At 40.4% G+C, this 27,051-nt stretch overlaps 1 protein-coding gene across 8 annotated transcripts in view; it reads right to left on the bottom strand.

The window, feature by feature from the left end:
* Positions 1-27,051, bottom strand: part of asxl2 (ASXL transcriptional regulator 2) — a 216,476-nt gene that overhangs the window by 92,501 nt on the left and 96,924 nt on the right. Inside the window, exons 1-2 of one of the 8 annotated variants that reach the window (XM_080192281.1) lie at positions 15,086-15,179; positions 14,159-14,249 (exon numbers count right to left, since the gene is read on the bottom strand). The exons of 4 other annotated variants lie outside the window; for them this stretch is intronic. The gene's annotated coding sequence lies outside the window, so the exon portion shown is untranslated. Of the gene's footprint in view, positions 1-14,158; positions 14,250-14,336; positions 14,626-15,085; positions 15,180-27,051 lie in introns of those variants that run through there. 3 more of the 8 variants (XM_080192280.1, XM_080192285.1, XM_080192283.1) reach the window with 3 other exon arrangements.

A 27,051-nucleotide genomic window follows, 5' to 3' on the forward strand; every position in this document is an offset into this window, starting at 1 on the left:
TTTGCTTTCTCTTGTCCATTGCTGTTGTAATATCTGTAACGTTCAATTAATTTGTATGTAGATAGATTTTGTGCAAAATCTTGAGAGAACAAAATTCTGTCTATCTTGGCCTCAGGTATATTCAACAGTGGAGCATCCACGACCCTCTGGACAAGAGAATTCCAAAGATTCACAACATTTTCAGTACAGAAGTTTCTCCCCAGAGTCCTAAACGATCGACCCCTTATCTTGAGACTGTGCCTCCATGTTTTAGATGCCCCATCCAGCAGAAATAACCTCCCAGTTTCTTACCTTATCAAGCCCCTTCAGAATCTAATATGTTTCAATGAGATTATCTCTCATTTTTCTAAACTCCAGAAAATATAGACCCAATTTACTCAACCTTTCATTGTAGGCCAACCACACCTCCCAATCCCTGGGACAGAGTAAACTCTCGGTGTACTGCAATCAATGCAAATACATCTTTTCTTCTTATTGATTACAATAAGAACTACACACAGTGGGTGGAATCCACTGGTAGTAGTGAGGTTGTTTTTGAAGCTGTAAGTGTGATAATTCTGCTTGAAGGTAGGATGGATGGCAATTGGGTATTCCTATGCAAGGAGTGTGGTGAACTGCATGATGGTTCCCTCCAAAAATGTTGACACTCACTTCACTCTTTGCACTGTTTTTGGTGACCTTTGATCCACTCCTTCACCCTTGATCCACTCCCATCAGCTGTCATTGACACTCAACCTATCATCTGGCACAGCGGAACGACGCTCATGTAATCCTCAACCAGCCATCCATCATCCTTGACCTTCACTCTATTACCCTCAAAAACTCAGGGCTTCAACACTGATCTACCATATATAACACTTCATCTTCCCTGCCTTTCAAAATTGACCTTCCTTGTACATCCAAATTCCTCCTTCAGACTCCCACGAGAATTTGTAGGGTTGCTATTTCCCTCCTTCAGTCAGTCAGGTCTGTTTGAGCCTCTTAGTTGCTGTCAAGTAAAGGAGACATGAGTTCTGTTTTTTGTAAAATATCTTTATTTCTTTGATAACTCCACATACAATTCTCCACCTACCCACAGTGCCACTTGTGCTCCCTTTATATGTCAGTGACTTCTACTGAATAATTGGCTTTAAATTAGGACTTAATTACATGGTTAACCCATTCCTAAAACAGGCCATCAATGCCTCTGCATGGTACACAAGGACACAAGCAATAAAAGAGTAGATTCCACAGTCAATCAAGCCTGCTCTGGCATTCAATATAACAATGGCTGATCTTGGACTTCAACTCCATTTTCCCTCTAGCTTCCTATATCACTTAATTCCTGGAGACACCAAAAAGCTGTCCGCTCCAGCCTTAAAAACCAATGAGCATCCAGACCTGGATGAAAGATGCGAGTCAATTTACACAGGTACAGAGAAAAGATGACGTTGCTTGGTGTCAACGTTATTTTTCTGTGATCTCTTTTGTCAATGCGTCAATTTTTTTGTAGACATTTAAGAGGTGTTAAGTCCTTAAAGTTTCTGTTTTGACACTTTAATTGCTTGTTTAATTGACATTTCCCCAGGGTAGCAGGAATAGTTTTTTCCCCAAAATGTTGAATGGGTGTTTTTTCCTAAGCCATTTCATACATGTCATTGTTACTCCAGGAGTAATTGGTTCAGTACATAGTTTATACAGGGTTATGGTCATGGAATGACAATTTATCAAGGAGGATATGAGAAGCCATTGGAGGTTGGTGGAAGGCCCAAATTGCCATGGGTATTAACTTTTGAAGTTACCTTTCAAAAGATTCCCAAATCTAGACTCTGGTTCATGGGTCCCCTGAAAGGCTGTGAACTACGAGTCATGGAGAAGCTGGCTCGACTCCACAGAAATTACACGTCTTATGATCTCAGAGTGGAGGCTCTTTGTCAGCACTATTGGTTCACAGATGTTCAGTACAGAGACAACAGCAATAAATTATGCATCTTCAAAATAAAGTAGAAAATGTTAATTTAATCAGTGCTTCTTGCTAACACCGAAGCAACTGGTGAACCTTAAAGAAACAGGTTACTACAGACTGTTCAATAGAAATCACTGTTGCAAATCACAAATCAGGCACAAAATTGTTGCATTAAACGTTTTGATCCACGATCCAATTTCAACAAGGCTCAAACATGCTATCGTAACAGAATGATTGCTTTCCTATTGTGGAAATAATTCCACAGAGTTGCAATGCTTAAAGACTGTTTTGCCAATTATGGTTTGATAAAATATTCATGTTTGATTAATTTTACTTACTCACCAGAGAATTTACAGATTAAAGTTTGCTGACACTTCAAATTTTGAGGTGACGTTTAAGCAGACAATGGCAGTATAAATATCTAAAGTTGTAGGGACTGCTAAGGTGAGAGATGCAAGATTAATGATCTAAAATTGGCTTTCAGCTGAAGCTTCACGAGCAAAACAAAACTAAAGCAAAATTACGGGCAAAAAAATGAATAAGTTCCTCTTTAATTTTCAGGAATGGTATGCCAGTTCAATACTCAAACAAAAAGAGTATCAAAAAATAGTAATTTCACTAAACTAAAAACACATGCAAAAATTGACTTTTAAGATCAAGTCAATAATATTGAATCTGATTGCATGTATCCTGGGGAAGAAGGGCACAGGGGGCAGCTGGATCCAGGATGAGATGAATCATAGGATTCAAGGTAGTTAGCAATGGACACAAATTTAGAGATCAAAAAGAATATCATGAGCCACAGGAAAGCAGAACTGGGGAATGAATGGAGGGACATATGCTGTAAAGTGTTTGCACATGAATGTTAGAATTGGAGGATGTTCTGAACACCTAATCAAACTGTTGGGTATGACCAGATAATGGACAAGCACTTCACTTTCAAAGGTGCAGAGTCATAGCCATTTGTGCGAAATACAACTGAGAAATAAGTCAAGTTAATCCTGTGAAAGTGGGGTAAACTAAATAACTTTGGATAACATTTCTTCATGTGGAAACCTCGTGCAATGCCCCAATGATTGTACAACAATGCTCTGATTCAGGGATTATCCATTAAAGAGGCAGCAACATAGAGAACAGGCTTTCCTATGTCTGGATGTACAGATTTTAAACAGATCAAAGACAGGATTAAATATTTCTGAGTTGCCTCGAGATGGAGATGAGGGAACTCAAGGCCACATGAGGCCCACATGTTGCAATTTGGATCAGATTTGCTTAATTTCTTCAATTTAAAATTTTCTGCAATAGAAACCCAAGATCCTCATTCCATCTTCAGTGAATTAGAGGCTCTATAAAGCCTAGCATGTAAGAAGACGTGGCCATTACTGGTGCATGCCTGCAAGCCCGTCATGACTGGGAGTTAAATATTCCAGGTTGTCAGGGGCTTAAAGATAGGATGGAGGCAGCCTTAAAGGTCAAAGATACTAAAAAAGTATAAGTAAGAGAGGATCCAGATAAGAGAAACCAATCAATAGAGATTCTAAGGTCAGAATTGAGGATGATGTAGAGATGCTGGCGTTGGACTGGGGTAAACACAGTAAGAAGTCTCACAACTTAAACCCGGTGTTGTGAGACTTCTTACAGAATTGAGGGAACAGAGAAGACTTAAAACTATGGTGGGAGTAGTCCGCATGCCTCCTGATACAAGAAATAAAGCAAGTAGAGCTGTTTCCATGAGAGACTTTAAGTTTTATATAGATGGGGAAGGACAGACCAGCTCAAGTCAGAAAGATAGTGAACTTCTCAAGTGCCTTCTAAATCAGTGATGGGAAACTGGTGAGTGGGCACAAATGATCTTCCTTCATAGAACATAACAGCGCAGAACAGGCCCTTCGGCCCACGATGTTGCGCCGACCAGTTAAAAAGCAATGACCCTCTAACCTAAACCAATCCCTTTCCATCCATAAACCTATCCACGGATCTCTCATCTCAATTAGCTGCAAGATTTTTATCAGGCATGTTCACTAACTATTATCTTTGAATAAGATTGAATAAGTTGAATACACACTGAACAGTTCATAACAAGTTATAAAAAATTGAGATATTAAAAGAATTGTCATCAACTTCAAGTGGCAAAAAAAATTACTCGATTGGATACAGAGGATTTGCATGGCTGTCACAGTCAATGTTGTGTGCAATTAGTATACATCTTACTTCACATACGTATCACATCAGTCATGCCAGTAGGAAAAAAGCAAGATGGATGGAAACCAACAGAATTATGGCAAGTCTGCACGTGGATGACAGTCAAGACTATGCCTCACGGCTGCACTCAGAATTCTGATGGGCCTCAAATTGCCCACCACTGTTCCAAATGGTCTTCTAGAATAAGGTGTTCTCTGGAACAAAAAAAAAATCTAGAACAGGCTGCTCTAGATTTAATAATGAGTAAATGGCGAAAGCCTAGGAACAATGGAAGTCCAAAGAGATTTAGAGGTCAACATATACAAATCAGTAAAATATAGTAAGCAGGTACAAAAAAACCCAAAGAAAGCAAATCAAATGTTAACCTTTAATAACCAGAGGGCTAGAATATAAAGGGAAGAGCATTTTGGTCCAACTATGCAAAACCTTGATTAAACCAAATCTGAAGTACAGTTCTGGACACCGCACTTTAGAATGAAATATTGGCCTTGGAAGGAATGTAGCAAAGATATTCCAGAATGTTACCAGAGCTCCAGCTAGTAAATGATGAGGGGCAATAAAATAAAATAGACTTATATTCTCTGGACTACAGATAAAGAATTATTTGTTTAAAGTGTTAAAAATTTTGAAAGGAATTCAGAGGGATGTTGCTGCCACTGTTGCTGGGCGTATTTACTGCAAGGGACATATTCTTAAAATGAGAGCCAGGTCATTCAAGAGAGAAGTTAGGAAACAATTTTTTAAGGGTGGTAGAAATGTGGAAGTCTCTCCTTCCAAAAGGAATAAAATTGAGCCCAATTACTCGCTGTAAATCTGAGGTCTTGCCTTGAAGAAACATTGTTCTGACAAAACAGCTACCAACTTCTAAATGCTGGTCTCTGGGGTCATAAAATTCTAAATTTTATTGCACCATCATGTGTGGCCATAGCCTGAGGGCCAAATGTTATTTCTAGATCTTTTATGTACTTATTGGTACATATTCAATGATAGCGAAATAAAACAATGAAAGAAAAAGACTGGTGTCAAATACGCAGGTCACTATTTATAAAAGGAATCTATTGTCAACACAGACCTGTCATTTTTGAGTCACATTCCCTCCTTCAGCAATACAAGATGTCATTCACAGCACAAAGTTTTATTTGTGCTTTTGGTGTCTCCATTTACCATGGCAGAGGCAGGAAAAATTTGAGACATTTGGAGCCACCCAGTTCCTCTGTACCATTGTAGGCAGAGAGTTCCAAGTGATTACCACTTGCTGCATAAAAAAGTTCTTCCTTACGTCCTCTTGTATCTTTTGCCCAAAGCCTTAAGAACATAAGAAATAGGAGCAGAAGTAGGCCATCTCGCCCTTCGAGCCTGCCCCACCATTCAATAAGATCACGACTGATCTGAAGTGAATCAGTTCCACTTTCCTGCTTTCTCCCCATAATCCTTAATTCCCTTGTCTATCAGAAATCTATCTAACCGTGACTTAAATATATTCAGCGAGGTAGCCTCCACCACTTCAATGGGCAGAGAGTTCCAGAGATTCACCACCCTTTGAGTGAAGAAGTTCCTCCTCAACTCTGTTCTAAACTGCCCCCCACTTATTTTGAGGCTGTGCCCTCAAGTTCTGCTATCCTTTCTAAGTGGGAAGAATCTCTCTACCTCTACCCTATTGAACCCCTTCATTATCTTGCAAGTCTCTATAAGATCCCCCCTCAGCCTTCTAAACTCTAATGAGTACAGAGCCAGTCTATTCAATCTCTCTTCATAAGCTAACCCCCTCATCTGTGATATCAGCCTGGTGAACCTTCTCTGTACTCTCTCCAAGGCCAATATATCTTTCCGCAAATACGGGGACCAAAACTGCACACAGTATTCCAGTTGTGGCCTCACCAATGCCCTGTACAGTTGCAGCAAGACCTCCCTGCTTTTATATTCTATCCCCCTCGCTATAAAGGCCAATATTCCATTCGCCTTCTTGATCACCTGCTGCACCTGCAGACTGGGTTTTTGCGATTCGTGCACAAGGACCCCCAGGTCCCTCTGCACTGTAGCATGCTGCAGTTTTTCACCCTTTAAATAATAATCCCTCCTACTATTATTCCTACCAAAGTGGATAACCTTACATTTGCTAATGTTATACTCCATCTGCCAGTCCTAGCCCACTCACTCAGCCTATCCAGATCTCTCTGCAGACTTTCCACACCTTCCACGCAATTCACTTTTCTACTCATCTTCGTGTCATCAGCAAATTTTGTTACCCTACACTCAGCCCCCTCCTCCAGATCGTCTATGTAAATGGAAAACAGTTGAGGCCCCAGCACCGATCCCTGCGGCACTCCACTAGTCACCAACTGCCAACCAGAAAACCACCCATTGATTCCAACTCTCTGCTTCCTGTTAGATAACCAATCCTCAATCCACGCTAACACCTTAACCCCAACTCCGTGCACCCTAACCTTCTGCAGCAACCTTTTATGAGGCACCTTATCAAACGCCTTCTGGAAATCTAAAAACACCACATCCACTGGTTCCCCTCTGTCTACCGCACCAGTCACATCCTCATAGAAATCCAATAAATTCGTTAAACATGACTTCCCCTTCATGAACTCGTGCTGCGTCTGCTTGATCAAACCGTTCTTTTCTAGGTGTCTTGCTATTTGTTCTTTGATGATGGATTCTAGCATTTTTCCAACTACGGACGTTAAGCTAAGAGGCCTACAATTCCCTGCCTTTCGTCTGCTACCTTTTTTAAACAGCGGCGTAACGTTAGCCGTTTTCCAATCTTCCGGCACTTCCCCAGAGTCCAGCGAATTTTGATAAATAATTACTAAGACATCTGCCATCACTCTGCCATTTCTTTCAGAACCCTAGGATGCATTCCGTTCTTAAATCTGAGTCCTCCAGTCCTTGTACCGTACGTTAATATAAGAAGTCTCACAACACCAGGTTAAAGCCCGACAGGTTTATTTGGAATCACCAGCTTTCAGAATACTTTCCTTGATCATTTGAGTTCCCTCACTCCCCGAACTATTCTGGTAAATTTCCCCACTCAAGGACTCTCAAATCTTCCAAAAGTGTGGTGACCATCTAAATCCTGTATGCAATATTCTTGCTATGGCATAACCAGAGCTTTCTGTATATTCTGTATAAACTCCCTGCTTTTATACTCAATACCTCTACTTATGAAGCCCAAGAGCCCATATACTTTGTTAGCGAGTCTCTCAATATGTTCTACCACCTCCAAAGATCTATGCATATAAAACTGCAAGTCACTTTGTCCCTGCACATTCTTTAAAACGGAGCCATCGCCTCTCTGGCAAAATGCATCACCTCACAGTTTTTTCCACTAAACTGTATCTGCCACTGATTCACCCATTCTGCTAGCCTAGTCATGTCAGGCTGCAATCTATAGTTCGCATCCTAAACATTTGGCAGACCTCCAAATTTGATTTAATTGCCAAATTTTCCTGTTTTCCAGTATGCATGTAATTCATTTGTATCAAAGAAAGCATTGGGCTCAGTACTCACTCTTGACGAACACCACTGTTTACAACCCTCCGGTCTGAAGAGCAATCATTTATCATGACTTGCTCTTTTCTGTCTGTGGACCAGTTTTTTAAAATCAAGCTGACACTCACCCTACTATTCCACAAGTCTTAATGTTGTTAACCAGCCAGTTATGTAGGACTTCATCAAATTCTTTATTATGCTACTGATCTGACAAACATTAGAACGTAATTAAATTACATGCTCTAGGTTTGAAATGTACATTCCATTTAATTTAGAAAGGAAGCTGTGCGGTCCATTTCAGGAAAGCACCAACCTACTTGCTGCATGTAATATTCTAGCTAGAATTCTATAAAGCAATTCACAAATTTCTGCCACAGCAAGAATTTTCATTGGGATACTTCGTTCCCAATCATGTGGAAGAACTTTAACCTGGTTTTTTTCATACAAAAGCTATCAAAACTGTCAATACCAAATTCATGGAAAGTTTTGCACAAAATTCATTTCTGGCCATTTCCTACAGTAACATCATAAAAATAAATAAACCATTATTATAAAAAGATGCACAACGTCAACTCACAATCTGTTGAAAGGCTTGTGGTGTACAGCAAGAAGGAAGACTAAAAACTAATCCAGCAAAAATCTCAAATGCAAGATTCTAGCCCCTCCGTGCTGTGCTTGCAGTAAGTTGACAGCAACATTTAGACCCACAAGCTAATGAACATCAGCATGTACCAAAAGCCAGAACAGGCAGGCACAGACTTCAACATACATCAAAATAATGAAACTAATGACCATGTTCTTCAAAGCCAACAGTGCCATGATTGCTTTCAAGTCCATTCCTTTTCATTTATATGACTAATGAGGTCCGCTAAATGCGCGCAACAGTCGTGTCTTGCATGAACCTAAGATCTGTTTTTTACATACCCAATTCTTTATCTTTTGTAATTTAATACAGATAGTGTTTTTTTTAAAGGGCAAATGGTGTGTGGTGGTGGAGAAGAAGAAAATTTTAGACTCATTGAGCTATATAAATAAGCAGATTCAGGAAAATGTACCTGATGTCATCCTTCATTTCTGCTGTTGTGTGTTTTGAACTTATCTATAATTAGTCCCTTTAGACCAAGTATTTAAATCAGCATCATTAAAATGAAAGTGGATTTTTCACTTAGAATATTACAAATACATGCTGTTGATAATTATCTTAAAAGTTATACCACATTCAAACTTATTCACAGACAGTTTAATTCATGCGCTAAAATAGCTATTTGTATAATGAAGAATGAAGAATGCAATAATGAAGTTCAGATTTCCAAATCTTTGTTTCTTTAAACATAGAATCCCTATAGTGCAAAAGGAGGCCATTTGGTCCATCAAGACAGCACTGACTCACCAAAAGTGCATCCCACTCAGGCCCATTCCCTCACCCTATTCCTTACAAACCAGCACACTGACTATGTCCAATCCACCAAACCTGCATATCTTTGGAGTGTGGGAGGAAACTGGAGCACCTGGAGGAAATCAATGCAGATACAGGGAGAATGTGCAAACTCCAGACAGTCACCTAAAGCTGGAACTGAACTTGGCTCCCTGGTGCTGTGAGGCAGCAGTGCTAATCAGTATGCAACTGTGTCACTCCTAAATGCCTTTAACTTAAAATGGAAAAGAACAACCAAACTTGTATTTATTAAGTTCTTTATATATACCCAGATTTTGTAATAGGAATAACAGTGAGGTGCACAGCACTGGCTGTTTCTATGCATGAAATCAGACAGCTACTTCTGGCAATTGCACAAGTGAGGCTAAGCAGAGAAAACCTCAAGTTGTTGCCAGAAGATATCCTGTTCCCAAACGGGGGAGCTGATTAGGAAAATTGGAAGATTGTGACAATCACTTCTAAAATCTCCACTCCCAATTCCCTTCGAAATCTGGGATGCAAGCTATCTAGTCCAGGCGACCTTTCAACTTTGAACACAGTCAGCTTTCCTGCCTATCAATCAGGGATGGGGGCACTAAGTTGTAAAGTCAGAGAATAGATGCCTAACCCAAGGTTAGGCTGCTACTTTCGCAAATAAATTTTGGATAAACGACAAAACTATTCAATGGCCCATTAAATGTTATCCTGAAATGAAGGGACCCTAACTAACTAAAATGTTCAGTTTTCTTCCACTTTATCATTTTGCTACTTCCATTCCAGCATAAAATATACAACAGTATTAATTACTGACAAAGGCGTCTACATCACCCCCAGTTATTTTGTTATACAATGCTGGCAGCTTTGACATTAACAGCAATTTGCAATCAACATTTGACGAGCAGCCCACACATCCTGGTGAGTAATGCGTATGAATCAGATGCCTTTCAAATAGATACCTTCACGCCTGAATCTGAGAGACGGCAACACAACAGTAGGTTGACTGATATAAGCAAATGCCGTTTAATCAGAGGCTTTAGGGTTAAAATATTTATAATGCTTGTGAAAATGCTGCTATACATTTACAAAATGAGGCTATGAAGAACAGAATCAACAGTACAGGTGAATTTCTGATCAAAAGCTTGGCTGAATTTTCCCAAACCCAGAGTGATGGGCTTGGAGGCAGGGGGCCAGGACAATTGGAAGGACCACATTGGAGATGACTTCATCACCAAAGGAAGCAAGCAACCGGGAAACCTTCCCTGGGTGGGCAGGGAGAAGGATCAGCTGCCCCTTCCACGGAGGGAGGAAGCCAAGTGAGATGATTAAAATCACAATAAGAGGTGATTTTGTGTCGCTGGCATTTTGCTGTTAGTAAACTGTGCAAAGGCCAGGGACTCACTGGAGCACAATGATTCATCAAAAGAGGTTTTCTCTCTATTCTAAGAGCCCACACACCTTTCCCTCTGTGTTGAGGTGTCCTTACAATCTCCAACCTGCCTCAGCAGCTCCCACCTCTCCTTGAGGGGCAGCTTAGAGCCATGGGCTCTTAGAGTGGGCTGATGGAACTGGGAACCTACTTACCATTCCTATTAGGGCAGCAATAGTAGAGGCACCAATTAGGAAGCTACCTCCAGGAAGACTGGGTTGGAGCGGACTCAGGATATCCATTTGGCCCCGTCATCAGCATCCCAAAGCTCACAGGAAAACTTAGTTTTTTTTAACCACTTTATGACCTGCGCATCTTTGGAGTGCGGGAGGAAACTGGAGCACCTGGAGAAAACCAACACAGATATGGGGAGAACGTACAAACTCCAGACAGTCACCTAAAGCCAGAATTGAACCTGTTCCCTGGTGCTGTGAGGCAGCAGTGCTAACCACTATGCAACCGTGTCACTCCTAAATGCCTTTAACTTAAAATGGAAAAGAACAACAAACTTGTATTTATGAAGTTCTTTATATTTACCCAGATTTTGTAATAGGAATAACGGTGAGGTGCACAGCGTAATAGGAATAACAGTGAGATGCACAGCCACTTTACGGAAGTATGCACAAGTCATAAGGAAGCAGAGGTGAAATGTTCATAAACTAAGTCAATTAAACTTAATTGACTTACTTTTATGAACATTTCACCTCTGCTTCCTCATGATGTGCATACTTTCATGGTCATTTCACCTCTGCTTCCTCATGATGTGCATACTTTCATGGTACATATACATATGGTACATGTACATATTTACGATGGTAAATACTTGAGAAAATTGTTCAAGGTATTGTTCCTTTGTAGGCAGAGATGAGAAATTCAGGGAGGAAATATTTTTAGGGTTGTGCTTTTAATTTTTGTTTCAGCTGTTAAATTCTATATATTTCCATTGTGCTTGCTTTTTCAGAAAAACTGATAAATCTCCCATGATGCTGCATATAGGACGTGATGACCACATCTAGTATTTTAATTGTACAGCCATTGAGTATCACGTATGCTTGGGTATTATTTGGGGATTTGCCCATGGGAGATACTCTGAAAGAGTGTTTTGGGAAAGTTGTACAGTGTGCAATTTGTGTCTCTGTAAATAAAAACCTGTAGGAGAATTAAGAAAATGTTCTCGTGTTTCATCTTTCACCACCTCACTACCTAAGGTTTGGCACCTTGTTCAGGTCCAGAACGTTCGAAGATGGTGGGATTGCTCGACTCAGGTCAGGAAAAGGACAGAGAAGGAACATTAAAGGTTGGCAAAGAGATCTGCAGCACTGAACCTATTTCCATTTATTTACATTGCTCTGATACATTGTCAAGTGCTCTAAACAGTCATTTGCTTTTGGAGTTCAATGAATGTTAACACAGACAAGGAGAACCAGTCCATGGATTTTGTATAACAGCAGTTAATACTACTTTATTCTGCATTCCTTTATGAAAGGAACTTCCATTTATTTCTTAATTCCTAATCTTCAGCTTGATCTTAATTTTTTGCTTTAGTATTTATTTTTGTACCTTTATAACTTTATCTCCTTTTTTTGCTTTCCTCTCCTGCCCCATTCCTTCCCAGTTTTTACTCCCTACAGCTCTGAGTGTTAACATATTTTGGTCAGGTCTCTTGAAGATACAATTACATTGTAGTCTGGCATTCCTGCAGTTTATGTTAGTTTTTTTATTCTTTCATGGGATGTAGGCATTGCTAGCAAGGCCAGCATTTGCTGCCATCCATAATTGCCCTCTGTACTGAGCATCTCAATTTCAGAGGGTATTTAAGAGTTAACCACATTGTTGTGGGTCTGGAATCACATGGCGGCCAGACCTGTTAAGGATGGCAGAAGTGCGAGGTGGTCCACTTTGGTAGGAATAATGGTAGGAAGGACTATTACTTACGGGGCGAAAAACTGCAGCAGGCGACGGTGCAGAGGGACCTCAGGGTCCTTGTGCATGAGTTGCAAAAACCCAGCCTGCAGGTGCAGCAGGTGGTCAGGAAGGCTAATGGGATGCTGGCCTTCATAGCGAGGGGGATTGAATATAAAAGTAGAGAGGTCTTGCTGCGGCTGTATAGGGCATTGGTGAGGCCGCAGCTGGAGTACTGCGTGCAGTTTTGGTCACCGTACTTACGCAAGGATATTTTGGCCTTGGAGGGAGTGCAGAGGAAGTTTACTAGGCTGATACCGGAGTTGAGGGGGTTGAGCTATGAGGAGAGGCTGAATAAACTAGGCTTGTACTCGTTAGAGTTTAGAAGAATGAGGGGAGATCTCATTGAGACGTATAAAATGATGAATGGGATGGATAGGATAGAGGTGGAGAGGCTCTTCCCGCTCAGAAAGGACGGTAGGACTAGGGGGCACAGCCTCAAGATAAAGGGGGGGTGGTTTAGAACGGAGTTGAGGAGGAACTTCTTCACTCAAAGGGTGGTGAATCTCTGAAATTCTCTGCCCGTTGAGGTGGTGGAGGCTGCCTCGCTAAATATTTTTAAGACGCGGGTTGACGGGTTTTTGATAAGCGAGGGGATTAAGGGTTATGGGGAGAGGGCGGGAATGTGGAACTGAGACACGACAGATCAGCCATGATCTTATTGAATGGCGGGGCAGGCTTGAAGGGCTGGATGGCCTACTCCTGCTCCTATTTCTTATGTTCTTATATTTCCTTCCCTAAAAGACATCAGTGAAGCGAATAGGTTTTTACAGAAATTGGCAATGGCTTTGTGGTCGTCATTAGATTTTGATTCCGGCTTTTTTAAAAAATTGAACACAAATTTCACTACCTAATGTGGTTTGATTCGAACCTGAGTCTATTACTCGTCCGGTGACAATACTGTTATGTCACTGCCTCCCTTTTGAGTCCAGAAGATCTGACCAAGAACTACTGAAGTCAATCCCAGTAAGTTGCCTTTATCTCAAAAAGTACAATAAGCTGTCTAGCCAGTTATTATTCTGCATCACCTGCAGCTGAAGCAACACAGCAAAATATTAGCCTCCTGATTAATAATAGCAAATCTAAACAGGGCACCTCTAAACAAGGTACCTCACAAAACACAGTTTTGGAATCGATACCATTAAGCATGGAACCCACATCAGAAAACAACAGTTCAGGATCAAACAGCAAGAGCATGCCATGTTTTCTTTAGTTCTTGGTGAAATTTTGTTTCTCACCTCATTCCCCATAATCATATTAACAAATAAAACCTAAAATTGGATGTGCATTTTTAAGACGTTTTAGAGTAGCGGCATGGCAAGAACACACACGATGAGGTGAAGGAGTTATTCACCTCAATTATATCAGAAACTAGTTTAGCAGCCTCAAAATTGGCTTTTAGTATCTGTCATATAAAACAATTAATATCTAATCCCACTTCTTCACATATGCAAATCTTGACAGTTTCTGGAGTTTTTTTGTCTGTCTTTCCACAGTCAGATAGGCAGGCAGCTGTACAACTGCTAACCACTAATTGTAATAAGCCATGCTGAAACAGAGCTCCTGAACTTTGTAAATAGCAAGCTTAATCACTGTAAACAAGCATCAATAAAAAGATGATAAAATCAGGTATGAAATCAAGTTAATCAGAACACAGAGACATACAGTGAAAACAGTTGGAAATATTTACTTTTATTACAATTGCACTTACCATTCATAGACTTCTATTGACACTGGTAATGGCTCAAAAAAACCCACTGGTACTGCAGTTCAGTGAGATACCCACTTCTCTTCAGACATAACTGAGACAGGAGCAGTCAACAGGAAAAGTATCACAAATATGCGCCGAAAAATTGAAAGTTAGACATTAGAAATAAAAAAAAACTTACCTCAGATCTCCAGGTCTGAAACACGAGGGGTCTGGTTCATTTATCTATATATAGAACCTACTATTTCACATGTTACTAGTCCTAACATTTCACACGCAACAAACTTAGACATGGTGTTAACTTGCATTTTTGTTGTTGCAGTTACAATTAAAGAACATCAGATCTGTGTCTAGACTTGTTTAGAGAACCAGTAACCACACAGCTGAGTAGTTACTTTGTTGGCAACAAGTACAATGAGCCTCTCTCATTCTTACGCGTCCAAGCCTGAATAAAAATCTCATAAAACTCCTCAATGCAGTCATAATCTCTTTAGGAGGAATAAAATCTCCAGATTCTCTGGCACTTTGCATTGATACTGAGTAGCAGTGATTAGAAATGATAATACTTCACATATTGCATCATTACACTCTTCCCTTTTACGACCTATATAGCTTCCTTTGTCTTGTTTAGCTTGAATACAACTTGTGCGTAGGAATCAACATAAAAAGCTTCCACACCTGTGTTTCGTAAACTTGTCAGGTATAAAGAATCCTTGACACTGACAAAGCTGATAGTGATTGAGAGTCGCAGATTTTACCAAACATATTTCGAATTTATTCCACGATTGCCAAGGTTATTACTGAGTTTAGTGATCTGTTAGCTTGATTACTTTTGAATCCTATTAAGTGCAAACATTCAGTTGGACTTTTGCCAAATGACAGCACAGGGTCAAAAATCACTGACGATGTTTCTCGAACAAAGACACTTACAGATAATCTTCCCATATTCCTAGGTTCTTTGTGAGCAGACTGCTGTAGTAAAGAACTGAGGTCTTATACCAATGCTTTGAAGTTTAACTCTGAGCTTTGAGACATTCAAGTAACAAGGCTGTCAAACAACATTTCAAAGAAGCTGAACCATGGCCAACTCCCTTTACTGTAGCCACACCTCTTGTCTGTTCAAAGGCATTACATGAGTGTCACACTATAGATCATGTCTCTATCCAACTTTCCACCAGGAGGAACAGCTCAAGGAGATGGGAGGAAGAAATGGATGGGCTAACAATGGACTCTAACTGCACCAATTTAAATTAGATGCTCGTCTTGATTTAGATAATTTGCAGTGAAGGTATGTTTGCCAGAAATGTCTGAGTGAGGAAAACGCAGTAAAAAGTCTGACAACACCAGGTTTAAGTCCAACCAATTTATTTGATAGTACACTCACTAGCTTTCGGGTTAGCCCCTTCGTCAGGTGTATAAATCGGTTGGACTTAAACCTGGTGTTGTCGGACTTTTTACTGTGTTTACCCCAGTCCAACGCCGGCACATCCACATCATGAGGAAAACGCAACAGGGGAGACTGCTCTTCCAACTGTACTCAAATGCTCCTCCAAGTGGATGGAAATGATACTGCGAATTTCCATGGCTATTTTCTAAGGTGATATTATAGCCAAATGGGTTTTCAATTTCCATTTCCAAGCTCATGGCACTAACAAGTATTCTCAACTTGCAACTGTTTTCCCTAACCAATAATTAGGGCTCAGTTATGATATGACAAGTAAATTGAAATAACTTCTAAATTCCTACTTACCACTTTCAAAGATCTTTCAATTCTACTTTTCTTCCCTCCTACAATTTCTCCTGATACCCACCAAGTTATCCTTAACCATAGGCCTTAGCTAATCAACATGACCGGTCCCCTGTTAATCCCTCCTACCCATTATTCCCATCACAGAACTGCTAAAACCATTCATTCAGGTATTATTGTGAATCTGTACATGCCATTGAACAACACTGTTCATAATGCTCCAATTATATTGCTAAATATAAGTTAGCAATTATTTATGCTCTGACTCCAATCTGTTAAAAGGGAAGGTTTGTATTTTTGCAGTACCTTTCCTGACCAGAAGACATCCCAAAATGCTTTACAACCACTGAAGTAGTTTGGAAGTGCAGCCACATATAGAAATCATGGCAGTCAATTTGCACACACCATGTTCCCACACACAACAGTTTGATAACTAATAGATGATATGTTCTTTTGATGTTGGTTGTAGGGTAAATATTGGCTACACTGGAGATGCTCCTCTGATCTTGTTCAAAATAGAGCTAATACATCTTTTAGGTCCACCTGAGAGGATGTTTAGCAGCTTGGTTTAACAACTCAGCCAAAAAAAGACATCTCCGACTGTGTAATGTTCCCTGAGTACTGCTTTGGAATGTCAGCTTTTTGATTGTGAGCTTCAAGTTCAAGGCTTGAATCCACAACCTTTTGACTCAGAGGCAAATGCGCAACATAATTGTTCACTGTTGCTGGTCAAGTGGTGTGCTGGAGGGCACTTGTATTCAGTCCACGTGATCATGGTACAATTAATGGGAATAATGCACAGACCCATCCATCAGTTGACTAAAAACATTTAGTTGTTTCAAGATGCATCATTAGGATAACAAGAAAATAATCATTTTTATAATCATTACTTTTTACCATTATCACTGGCATCATAGGCACAAATGTTCTTAAAGCAGACAGTAAGGTTGTATAGCTGTTAAATATCTTTGTTTTAATAAAACCATGCTGGGCCAACTGTAATCCACAGCTGAATGTGCATACTTACGCAGCATTTTTTTCTTCCCTCATACTGGAAGGGACAGAAAAACAAATCAAAGCATTTCAACCACAAAAAGTGTTCATTTTGCAACGTCTTACAGGGGAAGTTACATATGCACACTCCAAGGTCTAGCCAAGCATGTAATTGGTTTCTCAAGAACTGATTAAATCACACACTATAATAAAAACACTAACCACTTGACCTTTGAGCCTCACTGCATGATCTAATTCAAAAGAAATTCAAGTACAATGTCCGAGAAAATTTTTTTAAAAAATTGAGCCAACAATTCATGATTTGTGCCTTTCTGAAACCTCCAGCTCCTTCAATATTCTTTCTGCTACCATTAAATCTCTGTGTGGCTCATCTTACCCTCATCATTTCCTCAGTGATGGTTGTGTTTACTCTTAGATGGAATTTATTGTTTCACAGAGAAGGGTGACCACATAAGTCAAACAAATGGTCACAAGTGCAGTACGGTTGCTCAGTTCATAAATATGCATTATCCATGCCTGTCATCCACAATCTAAGGCATGTTAAGTGAACCTTGCCTTTATTGGTAACTTCCCACATATTCATTACTGCAGTTTTTTCCCCACCCATTTAAGTAAGGCAGCAGTAAAAGATAACTATCATTGGAATTGTGACTATTTTTTAAATCAAAGCCTTAGTGATACAAGCAATGGAGCATGAAATGAGCCTCAAGATCTGTGCGTTGTGCTGCAGTATATTTACTTGGATCAATGCCTTGGAACACAGAATTAAGTTTCATTGTGAATGTTGCCAACTAATTAGGAATGTGAGGAATCAGAGACAGCTATGACCAATAGGGCTGATGTATGCAGGCATTTTGGTCAATGGCGAATATGAATGGACTATTAATAATTAAAAATGGTTTTTAGAAAAATTTGAAGATAGCTGCTTTGTTCCTCAACCTCACAGCTGCCTACGACACCATTTGGCACACTAGCCGCCTCTTGAAGCTTTCACAGTTCTTCCTCCCCAAATGGCTATAAGCATCAGAACACTGTTGAACAACTGAAGGTTCAGAATTCAAAAGTACAGGGAAAACACAAACCAATGGACTTCCCTAAGGCTCATTATTGGCTCCAATCCTGTTCAAATTGTACACAAACGTTCTTCCAAAATCTACTTCCTGACCTGCTGGAAATTTATATATGCTCATGACATCTGCCTCGCAATTTCGTCATCTTGGACTTGTCAAAACGTGGACAATATTGCAACACATGGTGACTCAAGCCAAGCACTGCAAAAGCAATATCCAGCTTCATCCATCTTCACCATGCAAAAACCAATAAAGAGCTCAATGTCCAAATGAATCTTTCTCTTAGCTCCTTCACTCTGTCGCATTTGTTCTGATGATGCCACTTTCCAAAGTGGTGCTTCTAAGATGTGACCCTTCTTCCTCAAACGTGGTTTCCTACCTACAGTTGTTGACAGGGCCCTGAACAGTGTGTGGTCCATCTCCTTTGCCATGACCCTCACCTCCCTCCCAGAACAAGGATAGAGTTCTTCTTGTTTTCACGTTTCATCCCACCAGCCTCCAGATGCAAAGCATAATCCTCCATCATTTTTGCCAATTCCAGTGTGATGTCACCACCAACACATCTTCCCTTCACTCCCTCTGTCAGCATTCTGCAGAGACTCTTCCCTCCAGGATAACCTAGTCCACTCCTCCACTATAGCCAACACCTCTCCTGTCACTCATGGCACCTTTCCATGCAATCCCATAAGGTATAAGACCTGTCCCTTTACCTCTTCCATGCTTACCATCCAATGTCCAAAATACTCATTCCAAGTTAAGCAGGGTTTCACTTGCACCTTTTGCAATTTGGTTTATTGCATTCGCTGCTCCCAAAGTGGTCTCCTCTGCATCGGAGAGAGCAAAATTGGACTGGGTGATCACTTTGCCGAGCACCTTCGGTCTGTGCTCAATCAGGACCCTGACCTTCCGGTTGCTTGCCATTTTAACAGACAATCCTGCTCCCATGCCCACATATCTGTCCTTGGCCTGCTGCAATGTTCCAGTGAGGCTCAATGTAAAGCATCTCATCTTACAGCCAGGCACATTATAGCCTTCTGGTCTCCATATCGAATTCAACAACCTTAGATGATTAGTTCTACCCCACCTTGACCCCTTTATTTTCATCTTATTTAATTTTTAAACTCTACTTTTTATTTCTTTGTTATCTTTCTTCATTTTTGTCCCCCGCCACTCTTTCCTTGCCTTTTCTCCCCTTTTGCTTCTCCTTTCCCCCCATTTTACCTCTCACCCACCCATCTCCCCCCTCCCCCCCTACATCTTCATCTGTCACAGTTTATCCTCCAATTTCAGCTTCTCTGCCATTTGGCCATTCACACCTTCTTTCTCTCTGTGGACTGCCATTAGCAGATCAAATCCAGAAACAACTTGATTGCTAAACTAGTCAGTTCAATGTTGGGTACTGCTACCATCACCCTCTGAACCTCAAATCTTGCACCCACACACATAGTAGCAGAATATTGCACTCCTGTTTGGTTGAAATCACTGCATGCATGGAAAAACACATGTTAATACAGAGTTGACACCACAATGAATGCTACCATGAGTATTATTACTTGAACACTCCGCTTAACTCCACTCCCTTCGCTCCTTGTCCTGGCAAGGTCACTCCTCCCCCTTCTACCGACTTGCAATAACCAATAGTGCTAAAAAGTTTGCAATGCCTCTCACCTACAAGTTCATGCTGATTTATTCAGCCCACCCAAAGTACGACTCCCATCAAGACCAATTTGTGAAAACCCTGACACACAGCACTTTAGAGCAAATTCCACCTGGACAAATTAATGGGAATCACTGGACACAAGAACAAGTATCTGGGGTCTCAAATCCAACCCAATAGCTGCATGGTTTCAACGTTCTAAGGAAAGAGTGATCACTTTTAACAGGTTCAGGACCGGGTATGGGCCTTGCTTGGACAACCTCCACAGAAGGGGCGTTAGCCCCCTTATATGCCTGTGGGAGACAGGAAACTAGGCACCACATGATAGAAGAGTGTCCAATCCACAGACTCCATGCAGATTTCTCCACACACAATACAGCAGGACCAGAAGAAACTGCTTGGCTTTGGAACTTTGCATTCACTAAATAAATTAATAATTTGCCAATATTAAGCAATAACATAGATGAATACCTCACTTTATTTCTACTGCTGCAAGAAGGAAAGGCAATAAAATAATGAGGAATGTGTTGTCCTGAGGAAAAACGTTGACTTGCAAATATAATGTTGCATAAAAAGAGTAAACAAATATAAAGGAAAAAGTGAAAAAAAAGTACACAACATTCTAGTTTTAGTCTAAACAACGCTTTATATCATTCCATTATCATATCCCTACTTTGTATTCAATGTCCTGTCTAATAAAGGAAAGCATTCCAAATGTTATTCGCTACCTTATCCATCTATCCTGCCACCTCTCAGGATCTGTGGACATGCAGTCCAAGATCTCTCATTTCCTCCGTCTCTCCCAATATCCTCCTTTTATTGAATATTCCCTTGCCTTGTTTGCCTTTCCCAAATGTATTACCTCACCTCACACTTCTCGGGATTGAATTCCACCTGCCACTTCTCTGCCCACTCAGTTAAACCATTGATATAATTCCGGCAACAACAGCTATCCTTTCTATTATCAACTGCAAAGTCAATTTTTGTTCATCTGCAAATTTCTGAATCAAGTTTTCCACATTTAGATCCAAAATCATTAACGTATACAACAGCTAGAGACTCAACATTAAGCCCTGTCGAACGCCACTGGAAACCGTTTTCCATTCCAAAATACATGCATCAACCATTACCCATTGGTTCCTGACACTGAGCCAATTTTGGATCCAACTCACTACCTTCCCTTGAATTCCATAAATTTTCACTTTTTTTGAACAGTCTGTCACATGGAACCTTGTTGGATGCCTTACTAAAATCCAGGTAGACAATAGCTACTACACTATCCTTATCAATCCTCCCGGTTACTTGGTTAAAAAATTTGATTAAATTCCTAAGACATGACCTTCCTCTACAAACCCATGGTGACTATCTATGATTAATCTGTTTCTTTCTAAAAGACCGTTTATACCGTCACTCAGAATTGATTCTAATAATTTGTTCACCAAAGTCAGACAGACCAGCCTTCAATTATTTGTCTTATCGCTCACACCGTTTTAAATTAAAGATGGAATGTTTACAGATCTCCACTCCTCTAGAACCTCACCCATATCTACTGAAGATTGGAGAGTGATCATCAGAACATTCACTGGCTTCCTTTAACAGCCTGGATACAATCCATCCAGTCAATGATAACAGTCCTTCCAGTACTTTCTTTCTCACTATGCTTATTGTACACATTATTTCACACTCATTAACTGGAATGTTTGCATCATCCATCTCCTTAGTGATAACAGACAAAGTGCTCATCCAGAACCCTGCCCTTGTTCAGCATCAGTGAAGTTACAATGTAGGTCTCTGATAGCCCCCACCCTTTCCTTAATTATCATGCCTAATGATAAAATCAAAGGGACCCCGAAGATTTTATCTGCCAATTTCTTTTGTATTCATCCTTTGCTCTCCTCCTTAGTTTTTTTACTTCGTTCCTCTACTTTCTTTACTCCTATGCCTTAAGATTTTTGTGACTGTCATCAGCTTTCTTTTTCTGCTTTATCTTGCAGATAATGAGTGGGGTCTTAATTTGGCAGTATTGTCATTTTCCTTTGTGGGGATGTGTCAACAATGTGCCTGCAGAATATCACTTTTTTACTATTGGTAAAGCAAAGTAAGGATATGATAACAGAACTATATAAAATGCTGGTTAGGCGACAGGTGGAATTTTGTGAACAGTTCTGGTCACTAATTTCCCTTCAAGTCGCTGCAATGAGTTCACTTTTGCCTTCCCAATATAGAACTTTTACTCCTGTTTTATCTTTGTTGTTTTCCATAATATACTGATATAGTCAGTATCCAAAATGGTCACCCACTGTTATTTCATAGACTTGTCCAGATTCATTTCCTGAGATTAAATCTAGAATTGCATTCTCTCTTTTGTTGCACTTGTAATGTGCTGGCTAAAAACATTCGCTTGAATACAATTCAAAAAATTTGTGCTCTCTGAGCCTATTACACTATTTGTATCTCAGTTGAAATTGAAGTCCCCAACTATTATTTCCATATTGTTTTTGCGCTCAAATCTGACTACAAATTTGCTCTTCTATCTTCCTCTCATTATAGTATGGCTGCCCCCCTTTTTCCTCAGAATTCAACCCATACAACCTAAATTGGTGATTCATTTAGTACATCAAAGCTAAGCTCGCTGCTGTAATTGATTCTTTAATCAATAAACTACACGCACTTTATTATCCCCGTCTCTGTCCTGCCTGGAAATTCTATATCCAGGGATGTTGACCTGCCATTTTTGCCCCTCCTTAAACTAAGCTTCTGTTATAGTGATTAAATCATGCTGCCGTGTATCTATTTGTGCCCTTAGCTCATTGGCTTTATTTGCCACACTCCTTGCATTTAAATATATAACCTTCAATGTTGCCAAATTCCTGTGCAGTAGACCTTTTAACTTTTGCTTCTTCTGTCCTTCAGTCACTTGCTAATTTTCTGTCTCTAGTTTCCTGCTCCCAATTTGTTCCATCTGAATCTACCCTCAGGCTTCCAATCCCCAGCCAATCTGGTTTAGTAAATAAACCAATAAAATTAGCAAATCTCCCTACAAGGACATTTGTCCCAGCCCTATTTAGATGCAGACTGATTTGCACAGGTCCCATCTTCCCTGTCCCCATGCCCCAGAAATTTGAAGCCGTTCTTCCAGCACCATCTCTCCGGCCCGGCATTCATCTGGTATACATTTTCACACTAGCATGTGCCCTCGTGAGTAATCTGGAGATTATTACTGTTGAGGTCCTGCTTGCTAATCTCCTCCCTAGCTCCCTAAACTTGCCTGCAAGAATTAATCCCTTTTTCTCCCTCTACCAACGTGAATCATGATTTCTGGCTTGGTGATATCCAGCATCCCTGCATCTTGGAATCACATCCTTGCCCACAGAAGTGCCTGTTTGTTTCCCTAACAATAGAATCCCCTATCACTACTGCTCGCTTGTCTTTTCTCCTCCCTCCCTGAACAGCTGAGCCACCCATCAGGCTTTGGTCATGACTTTTGCTACTTTCTCCAGAGGAATCCTCTCCCTCATTGGTAGTCAGTTCTAAATACATGTCAGGAAGTGTGATATCTTCATGGATCTGCTGCACAATGTATCTTGTCTGTCAGACAGCCACCCAGTCCTTCTCTGCCTGTTCTTTCTTAAGCTGCAGTGTAATCACCTTCTGACATGCGCTATCCACAGAGCACTCATCCTCGCAAATGCACTTGAGAAACACCAGCTGCTCCTCAAGTTTCAAGGTAGTGCTCAAACTTTCAACTTGATGGTACTTTCCACACGTCATCGTCCAGGACATGGGAAACATCTGGAGACGCCACATGATGCAGGATATTAATTCAGATATGAGCAGCCTTTGATGCTTTGAATATTTATTTACTGCAACAAAACTGAAATTTTAGTAAACACAATAAAATGTCAGTTAACTCTTGCTCTGTCCTCACACTGGTCGTTTTTAAAATTTCCAACTTTTGCCAGAACTTGCATTCTGTTAGTTGCATTTCTTTTTAAACCCCTGATTCTCTTTCTACCCTTGCAGTTTTTAAAAAAAATTAAACTGATTCTTGTTGGAACTCTTGCTCTGACCTCGTGACTTTTTTCCCAGCCTGACTCTCGCTGGAACTCTCACTCTGTCCTTGAAGTTTTTTTTTAAAATCCCAATTCTCTCTAGAACTCTCACTCTGTCTTCATGCTGGTTTATTTTGCATCCCCAACAGCAAATTCTAATTCACATCATAGCTGTTTCTTTCTTGTATTTGACCTCCACTGCTACCTAGGTCAGTAAAGCTGCTTTAAAAATTCTTGTTATCATTTTCAAATAACTCCATGGCCATGTTCCTCCCTATCACTTTGACCTCCAAAATCCTCCTCCTCCTCTTCTGCATCCTTGATTTTCATCGCTCCACCACTGGTGGTCATGCCTCCAGCTATCTAGATCCTCAGTTCCAGAATTCACCTCCCAAAACCTCTTCACTTATATACCTGCTTCTCCTCCTTTAAAATGTTCCTCAAAGCTCTCTCTTTGACTAATATTTGGATTATCTGCCTAAACATTTGGTTGAGTGTCAGGTTTGTTGATACCATACTATGAAGTGCCTTGGGCTGTTTTACAATGTCAAAGTGCTATATAGTTATTGTTAACTGGAAATCAAAATACACATTATAAAACATACAAGGAACATACAGCACAAAGTAGGTGGAACGATCACAAGAAACGTAGGTCTTGCAACATGTAAGTGAGCAGAACAATTAATGGCGGTAAAGCACTGGATACAGGAAGAAAAAATAAATGACGTTTTTGACAGAGCTACAAGTCATAATAGATTTGCTATTCTCAGTGTCCAACTAATGAAGCTCTCTGGTTGAAACTTTGTCTAATTCTAGCTACTGAAACACAGGGTAGCATTCAAGCTTTAGTGGTAATGCAATAAAGAACAGTAAGACTGATCCTTAATGCCAAAAGGCTGAGGTATAAGGGAAGACTGGAAAGCCCTGACTGACCTTTAGTTTGGAAAGTGATCTTTCTGAGTTGCGTAACAATTAGGAGGAGTGGCCTACTTGGCCCCTCTAGCCTTCTTCACCATTCAGTAAGATCATGACTGATATGATTGGAACTTTGACTCCACTACCTGCCTGATCCCCATTAACACTTGACTCCCTTGTAAATCTGTCTAACTTGGCCTTGAATATATTCAGTGAGCTAGCCTCCACTACTCTCTGGGGTAGAGAATTCCAAAGATTAATGACTCTCAGAGAGAAGAAGTTCCTCTATTTTAAATGCAAGATATTTATTGCAAAAATGCAACCCCTAGTTCTGGACTGCCCCACGAGGGGAACCACTGCTCAGGTAAACAGAAGGAATAAATTTAGGATGTTAAATTGTGACAGCAGGACAGGAAGTTGCAGAAACAAATGAAGTAAGGTAAATTTAGAAATGATGTCAAGAAATTATTTTTCTCAGAAGTAATGAACATAATGGAAAGGAATTTGAGGAGGATTAATGAAGCTGAAAATCTGACAGTATTTTAAGAAGCAATTGCAGTTGAAATGAGCAAGGATTTAGGACCGTACTGTATCGAAACATTCCAATGGTCTACCTCGTCTATAATTATTCTGGGATATTGAAATACAGTTACTTTTGATACATAGGCAAACATGATGACAAATGTGACCACAGCAAAGATCCAAAAACCGCAAATAAATGAATGACTACTTAATCTGTTTTAGTTGATGGAAAGAACATTTCCCAGGACAGGAGAAGGCTTACTCCTCTGCATCAAATACTGTCATACAATCTTTTACATTCAACCCCGAGGCTGGCTTGGATTCACGAGAAAGACTTAATCTTTCAACAATACAACATACTCTCAGGATTGCAATGCAGTATCTGCCCAATGCGTAAGCAAACCCCAGAATAGGCCAGAATCTTCTGACTCAGGCATGTGTGCTTAAAACTGAGCTAGGCGACAAAAAAATGTTCCATGGGTTTCTTGTTTGTCTGTTTCCTGAGGACAGATTTCACTTACAAAGTTCAAAAGGACTAAAGCATGAGTTTCCTCGGGGTGCTCCATTTCTTCCCATAGTCCAAAGATGTGCAGGTTAGGAAAACTGGCCATGCTAAATAGCCTTTTAGTGGCCAAAGATGTGTAGGTCAGGCAGATTAGCCATGATAAACACGTGGGTTACAGGGATAGAGGATGGGCCTGGGTAAGTTGCTCTTTCAGAGAGTCAGTGCAAACTCAGTGGGCTGAATGGCCTTTTTCTTCACTGAAGGGATTCTATGGTTCTACGGAATTAAACACGCCCAGTTATAACTATTACCCAAAACATTCACATTAAGTAACATAACAATTTTATTTAATGTTTTCTTTGCTGTGACTGTGCTTTGCCCCTCAGTTGCTTTAAGATTTAAAGTAAACTGCTCCAGCCCATCTACCATTTGCTGAGCTTCTTTCTGTACTTGAATGCATTCCTGTTTTCTCAAATTTATTTTGCTACTGAATGGGATTTGGATAGAAATTCGCTTTCTCCTGGGCAAGTGTCCATTTTTTCCACAGGTTTTTGGATCTTCTAATAGTGTCCAATGTTAACTGTCTTCTCTACTGCTTCTCCTCCATTCTGGTATCTGGGTTTTTTGTTGCTCCTCTATATTCTTCACTTCACACAGAGTTGGTCTGAGCTGCTCCTACTCTGGATTCTAATTTGTTGCTGCAGAATAACCTTTGCTTTCTGATTTTTGATTGCTATCTTTTTTTGTTGCCTCAGTTGATACAGTGGATCAGGTATTGGAAATCACTGAGGCTTCTTTTACAAGCATTGGATCTCTGTGTCATTTACCATGCACAGTTGCTCTGAAGGTGGACATTATTTCTGGATATTTGACCTTCATTGCAAGGGGGTAAAGTGTTGGAGGAGGAACTTGTTACAATTTACAGGACATTGGTAAGATCACACTTAGAGAACTGCATACAATTTTGATCTCCTTAGATAAGGAGGGATATACTTGCAGTGAAGCAGTTCTGAGGAAGTTCACTTGGTTGACTCCTGAAAAGAAAGGGTTATCTTATGAGGAAAAGTTGAATGACCCAGGAGGGGTAAAGAGAAGAGCGTAAGGCTCCTCACCACTCACATTTCCTTCCTCATTTCCAATACCACTCCCTCCTGTGCTCTCCTAAGACCTCAAGGAACTACAAAAGGTTGTGAATGTAGCCCAATCCACATGCAAACCAGCCTCCCATCCACTGACTCTGCCTACACTTCCCACTTCCTTGGCAAAGCAGCCGGCATAATTAAGGACCCCACGCACCCCGGACATTCTCTCTTCCACCTTCTTCCGTCGGGAGAAGATTCAAAAGTCTGAGGTCACGTACCAACTGACTCAAGAACAACTTCTTCCCTGCTGCTGTCAGACTTTTGAATGGACT

This window comes from Carcharhinus amblyrhynchos, chromosome 7 (genome assembly GCF_965287045.1).
Source record: "Carcharhinus amblyrhynchos chromosome 7, sCarAmb.v2.hapA, whole genome shotgun sequence".
In the NCBI taxonomy this organism is placed as follows: domain Eukaryota; kingdom Metazoa; phylum Chordata; class Chondrichthyes; order Carcharhiniformes; family Carcharhinidae; genus Carcharhinus; species Carcharhinus amblyrhynchos.